We start from the raw sequence: 19,597 nt of genomic DNA on the forward strand, positions 1-19,597 counted from the left end.
TGTCATAAGTATACCGATAATGTGGATAAAATAATTTGAAGAAAAAACAAACTGGAAAAAAAAGTTTATTTTATTAAGTAACATGTAAAAATACTATATATATTGCTTTAGAAATATATAACTATGGGGGAAAAAGTGTTTCGTTTTTTTAACTGATTACAAAAGAAATCCTAGAAAGTAAAAGAAAGAGTTCTTCGAGGAGAGTAATTGTGAATTCTTAGTGTAAGCTGTTTCCTTTGTTTAGTCCATAAAAGAAAAGCCTTTCAAAGAGTTTGGCAAAATTAGCCTAAATACTGTTGGAGTGACCTAAACAGGAAGCCAGTGATCTCTGAAAGCAGCTCTGAGGCTCCCCCTTTGCTCCAATAGACAGGAGCGACTTTGGGCTGTATAATCGTCAAATTCTTACCTCGCCCTTTCACTGCTGGCAGGATCAGATTACATTTCTTTCACTATTCTCCACTCCCCAGTTCCTTGATCTGTTTGTTTAAAAGAAGTAGAAAAGATAAATCCTCTCTTCAACGCCTGGAAGGGAAAACAAAATAACCTCAACTCGGCTTTGAAAAAATCTTTCTAAGAATTTTCTTCAGAGATTTTACTCGTGAGTATTTGGCAATATACTTTCTAGCCCATGAGAAATAACCTTTATTTCTTTTTTCTTGGGAGAAAAGCAGGGTCCTGAGAGGCAAAGCCTGGTAGGGGAGGACCATCGTCGTTTAACCTACAATGAAAATTGACCCTTCTCTGTAAACAAAGTAAACTCATATTGCAATGCAAAATTAAGTTCTCAGCACTTTGTCTTCTTAAGCAAATATATATGCAGTATATCTTGATGCTTTTAAATCCTTGAACATTTTTGTCAGAAGTTGGTGAGATGTAGCCTTTCTTAAATTTTTCAGCTTGTAGTGGCAATTCTTTACTTATTGTATCTCTTTAATTGGAATTTCCTGAAGATTTGGTTTACTTTTAAATATTATTTATTAACACGCAAAGAAATATGATCAGGAGACTCTCTAGCATGTTTAAAGAAATTTTTTTTCATTGCTTTTAATTGTTGATAGTTAGAATGAAGTATAAACATTAGAATTCTTGTACTCTAAATTAAATATTTTATGCCTACAGTAACTAATCTGTCTAAGGAAATGCTTTACAAGTCTTTGAAGACCAGAGCTCATATCCTAAGATACTTAAATAAGAATATGTAAGAATAAGAATTGCACTACAGATGGTGCTATTATGTTAATTAAAGCAATAGATCACATACCTACATGATGTACTGTCATGTTCATGTTGGTTATGAAACGACATTAAAATTTGCTTCTGGTAGTAAATAAAAGCACATAATATAGAAGTACACAACCACAGAACTATAATGAGACAAAGTTATTTTAATTATGGAGAAAGCTCATTTGTATATTACCAAAAAATGAAGGCCAAGAGCAGTGCCATGTAGGAAAAAAAGAAAAGATAAGCAACAGCCACACTGAGTCACAGTGCTCTGGAAATTAGTCACAAAATGACTTTGTAAATTGTGTGATAAACACAAAGGGCAGAACCCAAGCAGGAAACATACAGCCCAGAGAGTCATATTTTATGTGTAAAAGCATAATATTTACGTCAGAAGGGAAACGTGTCAATTTTGAGATATTGCAAAGTTTTTAAACCTAACAAAATCCTTTCCTAAACATTTTTAGATTTTTTCTAATTCATCATTCTACTGATAATTATTTCAAGACATATTATCTGTATCTCATCTTATCTTTAAACTAAAAAGTGAATAATGTCTTTGAAAATGTGTTGGAGTATGCAATTCAATTTGGAGACTATGGGTTAATAAAAATGATATAAAATATTCATAGGGATCAACAGAGATTAAAAATATTAATGTACATACAGATAATTAACATTATAGACATAAAACCAAAACTTTAAAATACTTTTAACAATTTGAATAGTTATACTGGGAAACCAAATTTGTCTTTAGGTGACTGACCATAGAATCTTGTTGGAGAATTTTAATGACATACCCATTACTATTTGGTTCCTCTTTCTATAGGTGTGCTGAATGGCACAAATTTTGTTTTGTTTTGTTTTTTTTAAAGGTATAGTCTGATATATTTAAGAATTTGTTTTACCTCCAATGACTAGATCAACATCCCTCTGGGAAATGTGGCTCCTGTCCAAATGAATTATGCCCTCAGTTAGTGCTTGCTGGTCTGATTGACTGTCTGTAACTCTAGGGCTTCACTTGCATGTTGGTCATACAACTATTTTGACTAGAAGCTTCTTTTATAAACATTTTTGCTAAATTAAAAGATAAAATTATGTAGTGGAAAATTGTTTTTGTATTAAATTACAGTTTTCATAACATTAATTTACTCTTTTCTTCAGAATTAATTTCCTGATCTTTGTTATCTGTATTATTCAAATTCAAAAGATAATTGGACAAGATGACTAACTACTGGAAGAAAAGACCAAGTTCCAAAGGCTTTACTTATTCCCAGAATACATAGCAACTAACCAAATAGTAAATGTGCTATATTTATATATTCTTCAGAAATGGTTGGTTTAAGTTCAGTGTCACAAACTTTTAAGACAGATTTCACCTCCTATCACTACCTAATTAGCAGAAAAAAAAATGCAAAGTAAAAAAGTAAAGGGCAGGAAAGACAATATGAAAAAGGAAGGGAAGTACCTAGAACAGAGTTTTCAAAAATATTTATTAGTATACATTGGATAAGTTGAATGATAATATTGGTTAAAATAAATTAATTGTATTACCAATTTATTTTTGCTATGTAGACATGATCGAAGACCTGTACTATTATCTAATTCACCTATTTCAATAAAGGCTGTCTCCAGCCCCCTCCCTTTTCTGTTTTCCATCTAAAATATTTAACTTGGGAAATTAGTTTACAAAAATATTCTTAAATGCATTTTACTTTTTATAGAAATATACCAATACTATAATTCCTTCTGATTGTTTTGTGCTTTGGAGAAATCTGAATTCAAGAAATCGAGTAACTAATGAAGTCCTTGATTCTGAATATTAAATCTCAACAAAATGAAGAAAAGGTACAAGTTATTCCATAAAGTTCGTTCATGCTAGACCATCTCTATTGGGTCTCTGAGATCCTCAATGACCGGTTTCTTGGTGTGATATATCATTTCCAGGAGCCCAGTCTTCCCATTACTCTTCTTTCCTTGTTTTTACTTCCTTCTCCAAGTGGCAAGTATCATGTAGAACCAGAGCTTAAGATTCAACTACCAAGGGGCACCTGGGTGGCTCAGTCTGTTAAGTGGCTGCCTTCAGCTCAGGTCATGATCTCAGGATCCTGGGATTGAGCCCCGCATTGGGCTCTCTGCTCAGTCAACAGTCTGCTTCTCCCTCTCCCTCTGTTATCTCTCTCGCTTTTTCTCTCTCAAATAAATAGATAAAATCTTTGGGGAGAAAAAAAAAAAGATTCAACTACCAAAAGGTTGAGGGTGACCTAGTCTTTTCCACAATTTTTCTTTCCAGAACTAATAACAAAAACCACTGGACCCATGTCAAATCTGCTCTATTCATCTCTTTTCAGGCCTTCCTTTGGGATTCTATGTTCTCTCTCAGTTGGAACAAACACATTTTAAATTTATTTTAAAAACAAAAGAGTAAAAGGACACCATGGTCCATAGTAGAAGTCTCAGTGATGCAATATTTCTATCCCAATTGTTCTGTCTGGTGGGCCAGTTTCCTGAGGTGACATGGACTTATTGCAAGGAATTCCCAAATCAAAATGTAATGGTAGCATTCTCTCTAGACTGAATAAATATTATATGTTGTTGATTAGGCTATTTCAACATCAGAAATGTGAAAGTATCAATCAATATGGCACTAATAAAATGTAGTGTTTTTATCACCAAGCATAATGTGCCACGGATACACTTCAACTGTATCACACCCTCAGCACCACCACTCTGCTGTCAATCTGTTTATCTCTCTTGTTCATGATTCTTATCAATGTCTAACCTATCCTTGAACCCCATAATAACCCATCTCTAAGCTTCACCTCATTCCTCATTCCACAAGGCTTAGAAATGGAGTAAATCTTGGTAACAGGTTGAGTCTTCAGAATAATAGTGTTTGTTGCAAAATTTTGATATTTTTAAAGTTCATTTAGGAAAACTGAAAGTATCTTAGAAAATGAATCAAAATGATTATATCAAAATATCATATGCCTACTCTTGCTCTTTTTGTGCCAACTATTTTCAAATATACATGAAAACAAAAGGAATAAATTTCTGATTCATGCTATATGAATGAACCCTGAAAACATTATGCTAGGTGAAATAAGCCAGACAGAGAAGAACATACAGTGTATAATTCCATGTGTGTATCCAGAATAGACGAGGTTACCAGCATCTAGAAGAAGGGATGAATCACCATTCATCATTATTGCTTAATGCATACAGAATTTCTGTTTGGGGTGATGAGAAATTTCAGAAATAGGTAGTGGTGATGATTGTACAGCATTGTGAATGGAATTAATGCCACAGAGTTGTACACTTAAAAATGGTTAAAATAGCATATTTCATGGTGTATCTACTACAATAGAAAATAGTAAAAGAAAACTATTAGTAAGAATTCAGTTTGAAGAATTCTAGATTCCTAATAATACTCCCTTTACATTTTCTCAATTAATAGAATAAAAGTACACATATTATCATGTTTGATACCTGAAGTTTTAAAAATCAAAATAGATTCTTCCTGTTTTATTTCCTGATGAAAATAGGAACATATTTTTACCTAATATGGCTGTACTGAAGGCTAATTTTTTTAGTCATGTTATCTTTTTTAGTTTTAGTACCAGGGTAATTTGGGCCTCACAGATTGAGTTGGCAAGTATTCCCTCCCTTCTGTTAAATTTTCTGGAGTAGTTAATGTAAAATTCATATTATTTCTTCTTTAAATGTTTGGTAGAATTCACCAGTGAAACCATCTGGGACTGAAGTTTTCTTTGTAGAAAGGTTTGTAATTATAAAATTCAATTTTTAAAAAATAATTATAGGGCTATTCAGATTATCTATTTCTTCTTGAGTGAGCTTTGGTAGTTTATGTCTTTCAAGAAATTGGTCCTTTATCTAAGTTTTCAAATTTATAGGCATAAAGTTATTTATAATATTAACTTATACTAGAATCTACAGTGATGTGAAACCTCTATTTCTTGACGTGAGTAATTTGTACCTTATCTATTCTTTTATCAGTCTATAACAAGGTCTTTGAACTTTTAACTTGTGTGTTTGTATATAAAATGAGCTTTTAGGCAACAGATAGCTTGATCTTGATGTTTTATTCAATCAGGCAATATTTGCCTTTATTATTATTATTTTTTAAGATTTTCTTTATTTGAGAGAGTGTGCATGTGCTCCAGCAGGGGAAGGGGCAGAGGGAGAGAGAAAGAGAGAGAGGCAGACTTTCCTAAGTGTAGAGCCCAAGACAGAGCTTGATTCCATGGCCCTGAGATCACGACCCCAGCCGAAATCAAGAGTGGGATGCTTAACTGACTGAGCCATCCAGGCACCCCAGACAATATTTGCCTTTAAATTAAAACATTTACATTTGATATGATAATTGATATGTTTGAATTTAAGTCTCGCATTTAGCTGTTGTTCTATTGGTCCTATCTATTTTTGTTTTCTTTTTTACTTATTTGGGGTCTTCTTTTGAATTTAGTACTATGTATGATAATATTTTATCCCTGTTGGTTTATTTGCTATCATTCTTTTTACTTTAGTGGTTGTTTGGGGGCTTAGAATATACAGCTTTGATATATCCCAGTCTACTTTCGAGAGATATTAAGCCATTTCTCTTATAGTATAAGAAATTTCAAACAGTATACTTCTACTTTCCCTTCCCTGGCCTTTGTGCTATTGTTGTCATACATTTTGTTTCCATATATGTTATTAGTAACACACTACAATGTCATTATTCTGGTTTCAGTGAGTTATCTTTTTTAAAATAAACTTTTTAATTAAATACATTTAGATTTACAGAAAATTTATGAAGCTAGAAAGACTAGCCATATTTTCCAAACTCCTTTTACTAACATATTAGTATGATATATTTGTCAAAATTGGTGAGGTAATTATCTTTTAAACAGATTTAAATGTTAAAAAAATCTTTTATATTTGCCCATGTAGTTACATCCTCTGGCATCTTCATTCCTTTGTATAGATCCACATTTCCATCTGATGCACATTTCCTTCTTAGGCACACTCCTCTCTTTCCATGACTCCAATTACATGTATATTAATTAGGATGTTTAAAGTTACCTCACAGCTCAATTATTTATACCAGTTGAAGCAAACATAACCCAAATGATAAATATTGTAGACTATATTTATTTAGCATTAGAATTTGATTTTATAATCACCTACAAGAGCGTGTACATTATTCGAGTTTCTACACATCTTGTTTGAGTTCTGTGGTTTTAATCTCATTTAGCAAGGTTGTTCAGTCTATGAGAAAAGGAAACTGGTACACAATGAGAAATCATTATATATCCACATCCTGATGTTAACGTGGTTTAACAAGAGGCGCCTGGGTGGCTCAGTCGTTAAGCGTCTGCCTTCCGCTCAGGTCATGATCCCAGGGTCCTGGGATCGAGCCCTGCATCGGGCTTCCTGCTCCATGGGAAGCCTGCTTCTCCCTCTCCCACTCCCCCTGCTTGTGTTCCCTCTTTTGCTGTGTGTCTCTCTGTCAAATAAATAAAGAAAATCTTTAAAAAAAAAAATGTGGTTTAACAAAAAATTGTGAGAGAGGCAGTTTTTCCTAGAAATGGCTAGGCCCTTCTTTTGGTGCCAATAATTTTATTCTTTCTGGTTCCAGACTTCCCAGGATTAACCTCTTTTTGTATGTTTTGTATGTTTTCTCTTAAGGAAATCCTGATGAATGTATCAACTGAGGAAAGATGTTTAATGAAGGAGAATTTAGATTAGCCTCAAATCACATGGCAAGAGAGTTTTTTTTTTTTTTTTCTATTTGTGGTCAGCTTCTTTAAAGCCATTTTAGGTCTGCATTAATTAATTAAAGCCCTTTAAAAAGTTAAAGGTCCCTGAAATGATCGTTTGCCATTTCATTGTTTTATCAACATTACTCTTCCCATTACCACTTACTGCATTCCATATTATCATCTCCGTATTCAGGAAGGAGATACAAGTGACCATCTATCCTTGTAATAGTTACTGGATGCCTCACTTAAAAAGACAAGAATGAGTGAACATCCATGGATGGTCTTCATAAATGTATGTGAAAAAAATATCTGTGCACATGTGTATTTGTATTTTAGAAAGAAGTCTGTAGTTTCCCTCAGGAGCCTACATATCACCATGAAGGATATATCTGAGATGTGATTAAATATCTAAAGAAAACAGTATGTAGAGTTAGGATCAAAAGGAGTATCCAAGTAGTAATATGTCCTGGAGAAGGCAAAATGAAGAAGTTATCTTTATAAAGTTTTTTTTAAAGATTTTTATTTTTAAGCAATCTCTATATCCAACAGGGCTCAAACTTAGAACCCTGATATCAAGAGTGGCATGGACTATCACCTGAGACAGCCAGGTGCCCCTCTTTATAAAGTTTTTGTGTGAGATAAGCCATATAAAGTTATCCCATGAAAAACAAATCTTTGAGAAAAGATCTTTTTGAGGAGCTAAAGAAGAAATTAAATCATTTTAAGATCACTTTCAGTTCTATATTACACTTGAATAAGCACATTCAATTTTTAATATCTTCAAAGCTGAGCATTAATTATATGCTTTTTATTTATTTATTTATTAGATTTTATTTATTTATTTGTCAGAGAGAGAGAGCTAGAGTGAACAAGCAGGGGGAGCAGCACGCAGAGAGAGAAGCAGACTCCCAGCTGAGCAAGGAGCTTGATGCAGGACTCATCCCAGGACCCTGGGATCATGACCTGAGCTGAAGGCAGATGCTTACCGACTAAACCACCCAGGTGTCCCACTATATGCTTTTTATATATTAGATCCTTTGCATGATACAAAAAGTATGCAATGTCATACATTTTAATAATGTATAAATGAATTTAATTATTAAGATTTAAAGTAGCTTACCAAAAAATCAAAACTCTGTTCTCCATTCTTAGAAAATTACAATCAAAGGAATTAAGTAGGGCATTTACAAGAAGATATTATCTGATTCCTGATTATATGAGTATGTAGTAGATTGAATTTGGATAGGAAAAAAGAAATGACAATTTGGACAAACTAACTCGTCTTTATAAAAATGTAAAATAATGAGCATTCATTGTAAGAAGCCAAGAAAAAAAAAAACTTTGTTGGATGCTCTGAGTAAAAAAGGAAGTGGCACCATCGCCTTTCATTCTCTGGCCCATAGTTCTCATTCTTTTATGGGTCTGACATTTTATAGTCTTGAATGGAAGTAGCTGAAGATCAACATGCTAATGATTCCTGGAAGTCCATGACTCAGCTCCCTGGGGGCTCCCTGTTCCTTTACAGCAATGATTCAGGGAAGTTGAACTCAGGATGTCATCTAAACATATGGGTACAGTCACCAACAACTGCAGTTCCAATCTTTTTTTATTTTTTAATTTTTAAAAAATATTTAGTTTATTTATTTGAGAGAGAGAGAAAGAGCATGAATGGTGGGGAGGAGCAGAGGGAGAGGGAGAAGCAGACTCCCCACTGAGCAGGGAGCCCTATGTGGGACTCCATCTCAGGATCCTGGGATCATGACCTGAGCAGAAAGCAGACGCTTAACAAACTGAACCACCCACGTGCCCCTGCAGTTCCAATCTTGACTAAGCTCACACTCCTCCAGATACTTTTCATTAGAGCACAATCATAAATTATAGAATTTTTTCACATTAGGACTTATTTCACCAGCAGTTTAACCCACTGAAGAATTAGAAAATTTATCATTATTGGTTCATCATGTTTATTATACCTAAGGATAAAAACTTTAGATAATTTTTGGAACTATAACACTTTTCCAGTCAGAACAAGAGATACTTGCTTCCTGTCCTCTTCAAAGGCCCTTCTAGCTGGACTTAGAATCAAATTGACATGAGACAGATTAACAGGAGAAATCAAATTTAATATCATACATGTGGGGAATCCACACAGACATGGAAATTCCAAAGATGGTCAGGGCAAAATGAGGTTTATATGTCATTCTGAACTAAGAAGGGGGTAGAGGTCTCAGACTTCAGAGGAAAGGAATGCAATTCACAGAACAATAAGAAGAAGAACAGATGTTTGGTAATTAGATATTTGTCCTGTCATACAGATAGATCACTCAGGATAAAATTTATCTCTGCTAATAACCTTCATTCTGGGAAAGACCCAGATTTAGATTCTTCTATGTAGTTAAGGGATGGACAAAAGTTTTTCTTGAGCCCTTAGGGTGTTGACTGCCTTCAGCTCAGAATCATGCCAAAGTGGCCCATCTTGGGGCAGTCTGCTCTGGGCCCCTGCATCGTAAGTGGGCTAACATTTTGCTCTCCTTTTTTCATATAAATTGAGATCATCAGAAGCAGAAAATTGAGAAGACTCTAATATTTTGTCTAAACAGAGACAAAATCTGCAACAGACTTTGAGGGGAAATAAGAAAATTGACCTGACTTTGATTCTTGAAATAAGAAAAGGTCATATCAACCTGATTTCCATTAGCTATGAATTACAGTTCTAATTTGAATGGTCCCAACTGTCTTTCTATGTCTTTCCAAAGTTCATAAACCCCTGCCCATAGATGTCATCTTCAATATGAGTTAATAGAATCATTAGATTTAATAAATAATTGGGGCGCCAGGTTGTCTCAGTTGGTTAAGTGTCTGATTCTTGATTTTGGTTCAGGTTGTGATCTCAGTGTTGTGAGGTGAAGCCCCATGTCAGTCTCTGTGCTCAGCGTGGAGTCTGCTTGAGATTCTCTCTCGTTTTCCCTTTGCCCCTCCCCACTCACGCTCTCTCTGTCTCTCTAAATAAATAAATAAAATCTTAAAAAAAAAGAATAAATGATTTGTATAACCAAAAGATGATAGATTCATTAGAATTAATAAATTAGTTATATAACCAAAAGATAATAGATAAACAGACATAGAGAAGCAAGGTCTGCAATGCCATTTTCCTATCTTACTCTAAAATGGGTACCTAGAAAAACAAATACAAACAGTAGGAAAAATAGAAGCAACCATAGATTTTTCTATATCGTTCTCTTCTTTAATATGGATACTACTAATAATAGAGAAAGCCACAGTTAATATATTTAGTTCTTTTCTGTCTCCTCACACCTAAGTTTACAGTATTCGTTTGTGTTTTTTCCATTTACTTTAAAAAAAAATTTTTTATTGTTATGTTAATCACCATACATTACATCATTAGTTTTTGATGTAGTGTTCCACGATTCATTGTTTGTGCATAACACCCAGTGCTCCATGCAGAATGTGCCCTCTTTAATACCCATCACCAGGCTAACCCATCCTCCCACCCCCCTCCCCTCTAGAACCCTCAGTTTGTTTGGGAGACGAACCATGAGAGACGATGGACTTTTCCATTTACTTCTATTTGGAGATATTAGCATTAATAGTTGAACAGAATTGAATTCTCAGAAACCTCGATTTTGGTTTAGATATAGAACATTAACTTTATTTGTTTTTTTCCCCTTAAAGAAAAGAAATGAAAGCAGTATGCCATGACAAGCTTTGCTTTTAACTAAACTGGGTTAGTATGGGAATCAGAGTCACTGTGATGAGGAAAGATGAACTCAAAGAAATGAATGCCGCCTTCTTTTGAAAAAAAAAATGTCTTACAAATTTAACTGTAAAACCTAGAGAAATTATTCTATGAATATTTTTCTAAAAGACTTTTGGTGATTATGGGTAAATATATCATGAAGAATCTTTGGTAGTTGTCATTATTTCCTTTATTATGTGTTTCTACCTGGTTTCCCTTTGACTGCTGTAGTTTTAGTATTAAGAGATCTCTATCACATTCTCTTCAGACTTTAAGGATTTTTAGAAATATTTTTACATATTTACATTTTCCATATTCATAACTTTTAATTATCTCTTTATTCTCCTCCTTCCCTCCCATCGCTTCTTAATTTTCCTTCTCTACTTCCGGGTCTCTATTCTCTCTTGACTAGCAATAAGAAGTAATATTTCTTATTATTGTTTAGAGGGATATTGTTTTTCCTTTTTAAAAATATACACACAAAATTAAAAATATTTTTTAAGATTTTATTTATTTGCTGGGGGGCAGAGAGAGCACAAGCAGGGGGAGCCGCAGGCAGAAGGAGAGGGAGAAGCAGGCTCCCTGCTGAGCAGGGACCCCCCCCCTCGATGTGGGACTTGATCCCAGGACCCTGGGATTAAGACTTGAGCTGAAGGCAGACGCTTAACCGACTGAGCGACCCAGGCGCCCCTAAAATTTTTTTAAATTATTTTAACTGATGAGTTTCTTCTTGACTTATTTTACTTACAGGACTTAGGCCCAAAACAGAGAATAAAAATCCCCTAGTTAAAATTTGATGCATGTTGTTTTCTAGAGATTGTAAATAATCTGAAAAACACTTTAGGGGAAAAAAAGAGGAAGCTATTTGCAAGAACAGTGGGTCTTTCTTGTGAGAATAGAAAGTGAAGTTGCCTTTTCCTTGAATGGTCACAATTCCTATGTTTGAATTGAAGTTCTGCCAATTTGCAAATGTAAGAATTTGGGGAAAAAATCTGTTTCTGGGATTCAGTGTTATTAAAAAATGCTTATCCTTATGGTTTCTTTTTTCTCTAACTGTATATAGTTGTATCTCTATGTTCTCCACTTCAGTTTTTGTTTATTCTTTTTTAAATAAATCGTTAACACATGTATGCTATTTGTTTGCAACATGAAGATATTCACTCTTTCTCCCTGGGTGTCACCATTTCCTTTCTATGGGATTTTCTTTACTTTTATTTCTTACATTATAAATGACAAGAAGTTAGGCCTACATGGTGAACAGCTTTTAATGTATTATTCTTAGAAGAAACTTTATAAAATCATATCTGACAACTGCTCCTGAATGTAAAAGAAAGAGAGTAGCAAAGCTTTTTATCAATGAGACTGTCACAATCTAAAATACAGATAAATGTTATGATTTGACCTATTAACTAACATTAGGAAATTTCACATTACACAATTCTCCGGAAATATGACTTCCTGTAATAAGAGCCAGACTTAAGAGATGTTTTCCTAGAGGATTGGCCAATCTTTAGGTAAACATAAGTGGAGTCAATAGCCTGCAATTATTTCAGGAGGTTTTTGTTGTTTTGATTTTGTTTTATTTTTGAACCACTCTGTTTCTAATATGAATTTACTTACCAAATCAGAATGTTTTGCTTCCTTGTTTCCCATATTTTATCTTTACTCTGCATATACTTCTAAAACATAATCTAAAAATTTGACTCTTTTAGGGGTTCCTGGCTGGCTCAGTCAGTAGACTGAGAAGACCACGCAACTCTTGATCTCAGGGTGGTGAGTTTGAGTCCCGCGATGGGTGGAGAGATTATTTTAAAACATAAAAAAATAAAAGACACTAAAACTTTTTTAAAAAACCTTAAAACTTTGACTCTTGTATAGCAAAACATCAGGCATTATTTTAATGTCAAAACAGTTTTAATGATAAGAAAAGGGGATTCTGACCTGGGCTTTGTAGTATTGGTATTATTTTCTCATCTCCTAAGCATCCTTCAATCAAAAGCAATTGAAACAAATTGATTAATAACCAGTTTGTGAAACTGGTGAAACAGTAAAAACAGAAAAATAACTGCTAGTTAGGTTACATTTGACTGATGGTAGGACAAAACCACAGCACCACTAGCTTAAATAATAAGGCTACTTAGCTCATTATATTGTCTTACTACTACAAAGCACAGAGGTAATATGCTTCAAGACTTGTTAGCAAATCTAGGTTCTTCTGTCATTTTATTTCCATCATTTATAGCAAGTAGTTTTTTCTTAAGATTTTATTTTTTTATTTGAGAGAGAAAGAGAGCACAAGCCGGGGGCGGGGCAGAGGGAGAGGGAGTGGGAGAAGCAGACTCCCCGCTGAGCAGGAAGCTTGAGGTGGGCCTCAATCACAGGACTCTGGGATCATGACCTGAGCTGAAGGCAGACACCTAACCAACAGAGCCACCCAGGCGACCCTAGCAGGTAGTTTTTATTTCAGGGAATTCTCAATATTACAAGATGGTTGCTTCAGCCGTAGGCATCATATAAAGACAAATGAACAGGGACATCGTGTGGCCTTTCCCATGTGACTCCATTTAGAGCAAGGATCTTTTGCAAAAGTACCCCATCCCCAGCCCTGGAAAATAGCATACTTTCTTTCTCATATCACTGGCCAGAGATTTATCATACTGAAATAATTAAACCAATCACTGTAAGGGAAATGGAATCACCGATTAATGTGGATTAATGAAGAGTTCATTATTTATACATTTATTCCTGGGGCAGACATAGGCTATCTTTCCCTGAGAACTGGATTTATGAACATATTGAGGTCAGTAGTATCAACCAAAAGTGGTAAGGAATGGTTGTTCAGTATGCAAACAAACAAGATAACTGAAACAACAGTTTAAAAAGTTCAAAAATATGGGGCACCTGGGTGGCTCAGTCAGTTGAGCATCCCACTCTTGATTTCAACTCAGGTCATGATCTCGGGGTCGTGAGATCAAGCCCCACGTTGCGTCAGGCACCTTGCTCAGCTGGGAGTCTGCTTCTCTCCCTCTCCCACAGACCCTTCCCCTGCTCATGTACATGACTCTCTCTCTCTAAAATAAATAAATAAATCTTTAAAAAAAAGTTCAAAAATAGATCCATAATCTCACTGGCCTAATGTATCCTCCCTTATTAAAACATATTTTTCTGCATGAACAATTTTTACTTAGTTTACCTTAAAATAGACATATATTTTTGTATTCAGCTTTTAAAATTCACATTACCATGATTATTCCCCACTTTATCTTCTACTCATTATCATTACTAATTTAACTTTGTGTAATACTATATCTGGTAGATGGATGTGCTGCCATATCTAATAATTGTCATGATGTTGCATATCTACATTAAAAATGTAACATCTTTATGCTAAAATAAGCATGAGTTTGCATTTAGCCATTTTCATATATTTAAATTTCCAAGTGTGTGATATTGCTCACTTAACATATCATCTACATTTTTGAACAAAGAATGTACACATGCAGGAATAATTATTTGATGATTAAATAACAAACCACTTATATATTTCCTCTTGCCAACACTCAAAGTCTTGCCCTTTTTGTCTTTTACGTCTGTCCAATTGATAAAATCCAACTCTGAATCCTTCAAAAGCTTAATTTTATATCTGGAGAGAAGGAGCACTGATTTTTGAAGGCACAAATTATTATGAATTTATAATTTTGATTTCCAGAAGCCCATAAATCTTTTAATAAGAAATTTTCAATATCTCCTTTTATTTCATCTAGAGAAAATATCAAACCCTCACATTTTTTTTAAAGATTTTTTAAATTTATTTATTTGAGACAGAGAGAATGAGAGACAGAGAGCATGAGAGGGAGGAGGGTCAGAGGGAGAAGCAGACTCCCTGCCGAGCAGGGAGCCCGATGTGGGACTCGATCCCGGGACTCCAGGATCATGACCTGAGCCGAAGGCAGTCGCTTAACCAACTGAGCCACCCAGGCACCCCAAACCCTCACATTTTTAAAAGTCCACTGCTTCTTGACATTTTGAACAATCTCAGCCTCTTATTCACCTAGAATATTGAATCACAGGAAGAAGATCTACTTTCTACTTGGTCTCAACAACTCTCTCACAAAACACACACATGTACATGCACATACCCGAAAATGTATCATATCCCTCTATCCACCCCCATCTGAAAAAAGAAAACCTCTTGTTTTAATGGAATATACTCTTTTCTTCAGGCCGAAGTTAGACCCTCTTCACCTGTTGGCCAGGATCCTCTATTCATTTTATTTTTATTTTTTTCAAAAAATTATTTATTTATTTTAGAAAGAGAGAGAGCATGTGTGGGAGCGGGGGGAGGGGCAGAGGGAGAGGGAGAGGGGGAGAGAGAGAGAGAGAGAGAATCCCTAGCAGACTCCCCACTGAGCGTGGAGCCTGATGTGGGGCTCAATCCCAGGACTCTGAGATTATGACCTGAGCTGAAATCAAGAGTTGGGCGCATAACCAACTGAGACACCCAGGTGCCCCTCTATTCATTTTATTTTTGTTTTAGCTTTTGTCTCCCTCTCTCTAATGGCAGAAACATAAAACTATACCCTCCACAAAAGTTTCCCTTAAAATGCTCTCTCTTATTTTTCAGGATACACTTATAAAATGATATCCTAACTTGCTGTTTTCACAGCCTCTGTTCCAGTTCCTTCAATAGTTTACCTGCTGCCGCCCACACCACTGTACTAAATCTTGTAATTTTGCAAGGGTGGTGACAATGTCATTGTCACTAAACCCCATGCATGTTTTTTTAGCTCTTGCCTTCCTTTGAACCTTTTGTGCTTTAGACATTGTCAACTTGCAATAATTTCTTGAAGTGTCCACTTCCCTTAACGCTCATGCCACTATAGCTTGCCAGGTTTCCTCCTGCTTCCCTGGCTATTTCTTAGTCATCTTCTCAGATCTTTTTTCCTCATCCTCATTCTTTGGACTTTAGTTCTAGGTATTCCTTTCCAACCTTCACACTCACCTCATAGAGTCACAGATTACATAAACTAAAGTTTATAAAAACACTTAGAAGAAGAATGCCTGCTCCATAGCAAATGCTATACAAGTACTTGTTAAATCAATTTCATCCACTCCACAGAAGTAATTATCATTTATACTTTGATTCTCACATTTCTATCTCTAGCAGAGATATCTGCCCTGAGCTCCACATCTACATATCGGGTTTCTTATTTCATGGCTCCAATGAATGTCTTACAAATACTTCAAACTCAAACTGCCTCACATGGAATTCATCACCTTCCTAAAGCAACATGCTCCTTTTCTTAGGCTTCTCAACTCATTGCCTGGAACCATCCATTGACCCCTTTGTTAAAGCAGGAACTGTAGCTGTCCTTGATTCTTCTCTCTTCCTCACCTTCCATGTAATTTTAATCATCAAATTATCTTGAATTTACTTTTTATTTTCCTCACAAATCAGGCCACTTCTCCCCACCTCCACTTCCAATAATATTATATATCATACACACCTCTCTCTCTCTCTTTTTAAAGATTTTATTTATTTATTTGAGAGAGAAAGAGAGAGAGAGGAGGGGCAGAGGGATAGAGGGAGAAGGACAAGTGGATTCCTTGCTGAGTGGTACATCCTGACATGGGGCTTGATCCCAGGACCCTGAGTTCATGACCTGAGCCAAAACCAAGAGTTAGAAGCTCAACTGACTTAACCACCCACGTGCTCCTTCAAATTTGGTCTTTGGTCAAGACTTTTTTTTTTTATGCTTGTAGATGTGGCTTCTATTTCCTCTAAAGTTTGGGGAAAAAAGAAAATTTGATACTTTATAGATTTTCAGGCACCTTTTTTAGATGTTCCCTTGTGTAGACTTGTTCTGTTCATTCAGTCTTTGACTGCTGGGTGAACTTCTGTGTCCTCTTCTCAAGTGTAAGGGATAGATAGATCTCTCCCGCCCCAGGTTTTTTAAGGCTTTGACCTATGTCCTTCAAGAATGTGCCTGGGTCGGGCACCTGGGTGGCTCAGTTGGTTAAGCGACTGCCTTCGGCTCAGGTCGTGATCCTGGAGTCCCGGGATCGAGTCCCGCATCAGGCTCCCTGCTTGGCGGGGAGTCTGCTTCTCCCTCTGACCCTCCTCCCTCTCATGCTCTCTGTCTCTCATTCTCTCTCTCTCTCAAATAAATTAAAAAAAAAAAAAGAATGTGCCTGGGTCAAAAGCTAAGGCTTGGGTCAAAAACCAACTTCCCATATGCCCTTCAAGAATGAGCTTGGGTCAAAAGCTAAGGCTTGGGTCAAAAACAAACTTCCCATATATATGGATAGAATGATGTATAAGTATTTATATAGTAATAAATATAATCACTAATGAAGTACAGAGTTTAAACCAGGAATAGAAAACATTTACACAACTCACTAAATCAAAAATTATAATAATGACCACAGCAAAAACTTCTTTTGGTTAATGAATTGTACTTATAGGATTAGCAAATCAGAGAAACTGATTTTTACCCTGTAGTTCCTTTGGTGATATTGCCTACTCATAGTCTCTGATTCACAATAAAGATAATATTTCAAAGGCAAATACAGACAGATATAAGTAATTAATATATTGAATTATATTTTCCTGAATTGGATTTAGTGTCTATCCCATAAGTCTTGCTTATTTTAAGGAAGCTTTGGGAAAGTCCAGGATCAAGCTCTGCCTCTGTCACTTACTAGTCATCTAGGCATATGATGTTCGAAAATAAATCACGTATCTCTAACATAAATCCAGTATATCTGTCCCATTGGCTGTACAGCATTATTGTCAAGATACAGAAACCTAATAGATAAGAAACCACTTCAAAAAATGATAAAACATTACAAAAAATAATGTTTTATAATGATATATCTTTGTACTTCTAGTATCATTTCTTAAAATAAATGTGGTATATATTCCATATAGTTAGAACCTCATGACATTTTATCTTTATTTTAATCTCATTTCATAGGTAAATAATCCTAATGCCAACATAACGCTTATAATGATGACTTAGTGTCCCAAGAATGTGGGACCTGGAGGGAAGTTAATAAAGAGTTAAAGAAGGCTCTGACTGACTTGTTAGAATTTGGTATGTGACAAATGTGCAGTTACACAGCCTTAGACCTCTCTTGGGAAACTGCCCAAACATTTGAATTCCCACAATGTATTTATTCAAAAAATACTCTCTTCCTGAGAAAAGTCTGGCTCTCAAACTTCTCACTGAGATGATACAAGTTCAGAAACTCTGCATTCAGGAATAAGAGTTGGAAGCCTATTAACAATAATTTTTAACAAAAATCCATTTCCGGACCCTAGTCATTATGAATATTTGGAAATTTTCCATTGAAAACACTACTAAAAAAAAATGAACTTCAAAACCTAAAGAGAAAAGAGAAAATTATTAGAATCCTTATAGGGTTTTTATCTTTCCTCTTTCCCACCATAAGTTTTATCCTAATTTTTTTCTTTCTTCATTCATTATCCTTAGTGTTAGTGTGCAACAAACTCACCCAAAATGAGAAACAGCCAAGGAAGCACATAGGTTAAAGATAAAAACAGGCTTCAAGATTTTAGTGGGCAGAAGGGTAGCTCCCCCAGGGATCAGCCAAATTGAGTGGATGGCAGTAATAAACACTAGGAGGATAACAACATTAGGCACTGCTGAGCAGAAAATTGGAATTATTCTTCAAGCTATTTTTTTCTCTTTTCTGGTTGTCACATTTTGTCTCTCCTGTCTTTCACTGGTACACCACAAAGAAGCAGCCAAAATGAAATTTCTTTCTTTTAGACATAGCAAAGTATGCATTGATCTCAGAAATTAATAGTAAAACTTCAAAAAAGAAGTTCAGCAATATGTGAAAAAGAAAATTTGAACTAGGAAGTTTAATTTCCTAAGCACCATGCTGATGATATATAAGTAAACATAATACGTAATTTTTCCAGATTAATTTAAAGATGATAAAATAAGGGGCATCTGGGTGGCTCAGTCAGTTGAGCATCTGCCTTTGGCTTGGGTCATGATCCTGGGGTCCTGGGATCAAGCCCCGCATCGGGCTGCCCACTTGGGGGAGTCCACTTCTCCCTCTGTCTCTCCCTTTGTATGCTCTCTCTCTCTCAAATAAATAAATCTTTAAAAAAATGACAAAATAACAGGAGTTATTAATGATAGATCAGTGACTGTCCACATGTTTTTTTAGGCCTTTCCCAAAATGAGGTATTGGAAATCTAATGCTGTAATTCCAGCCTACTATTGGTCTCTTCCATTCTTTGTGAGTTTTTTGCTCTTTAAATCTTGCTGTAAGTTCCCATCCTTGTCAGTATCCATTGCCATTGCCTTTGAGTTCTCTTTCAGTCACCAAAGCCAGATTGCCAACATATTTCTAGCTCCAACTGACTGTCATCCTTAGAAGAATATTCACTTTACCTTAAGATCTATACTGCTTACCTTATAACTTGTAGCCCAGCAATTCTTGGCTTCCATACCTAACCAAATTAGAACAAAAATGTCTCTCAGTTTGTCCCTAAACTCTTCCCAAATCAGTGCTATATTTTCAGTTATTTTTTAGCCCTTCAAAGAGTCTGAGATAATATTCTCAAGAAAGGATAAACTCCATGCATATTGAGCTGCCATTTTTACAGTGTACCCAACACGTTGTCAAGAATTACAGATATAAATTGTAATAGCTACAATTTACTGAACTAGTCACCATTCTAATTCCTTTACAATGTAATCTAATCTAATTCCCTTTAATCCTCACACCCAATGAGATAGGTTCTGGTAAAATACCCATTTTATAGATGAGTAAACAGAGGCAAAGAGGAGATAAATGTACTATCAAATTC

The 19,597-nt window shown here is 35.3% G+C and overlaps 1 protein-coding gene across 2 annotated transcripts in view; it reads left to right on the forward strand.

The window, feature by feature from the left end:
• Nucleotides 1–350: 350 nt before the first annotated feature.
• Nucleotides 351–19,597, forward strand: part of TFPI (tissue factor pathway inhibitor) — a 64,775-nt gene continuing 45,528 nt past the window's right edge. Inside the window, exon 1 of one of the 2 annotated variants that reach the window (XM_035007568.1) lies at nt 351–3,072. The gene's annotated coding sequence lies outside the window, so the exon portion shown is untranslated. Of the gene's footprint in view, nt 3,073–12,491; nt 12,520–19,597 lie in introns of those variants that run through there. The other variant, XM_035007569.1, reaches the window with a different exon arrangement.

The sequence above is a fragment of the Mirounga leonina genome, unplaced genomic scaffold, assembly GCF_011800145.1.
Source record: "Mirounga leonina isolate KUSES-001 unplaced genomic scaffold, KU_Mleo_1.0 Mir_151, whole genome shotgun sequence".
In the NCBI taxonomy this organism is placed as follows: domain Eukaryota; kingdom Metazoa; phylum Chordata; class Mammalia; order Carnivora; family Phocidae; genus Mirounga; species Mirounga leonina.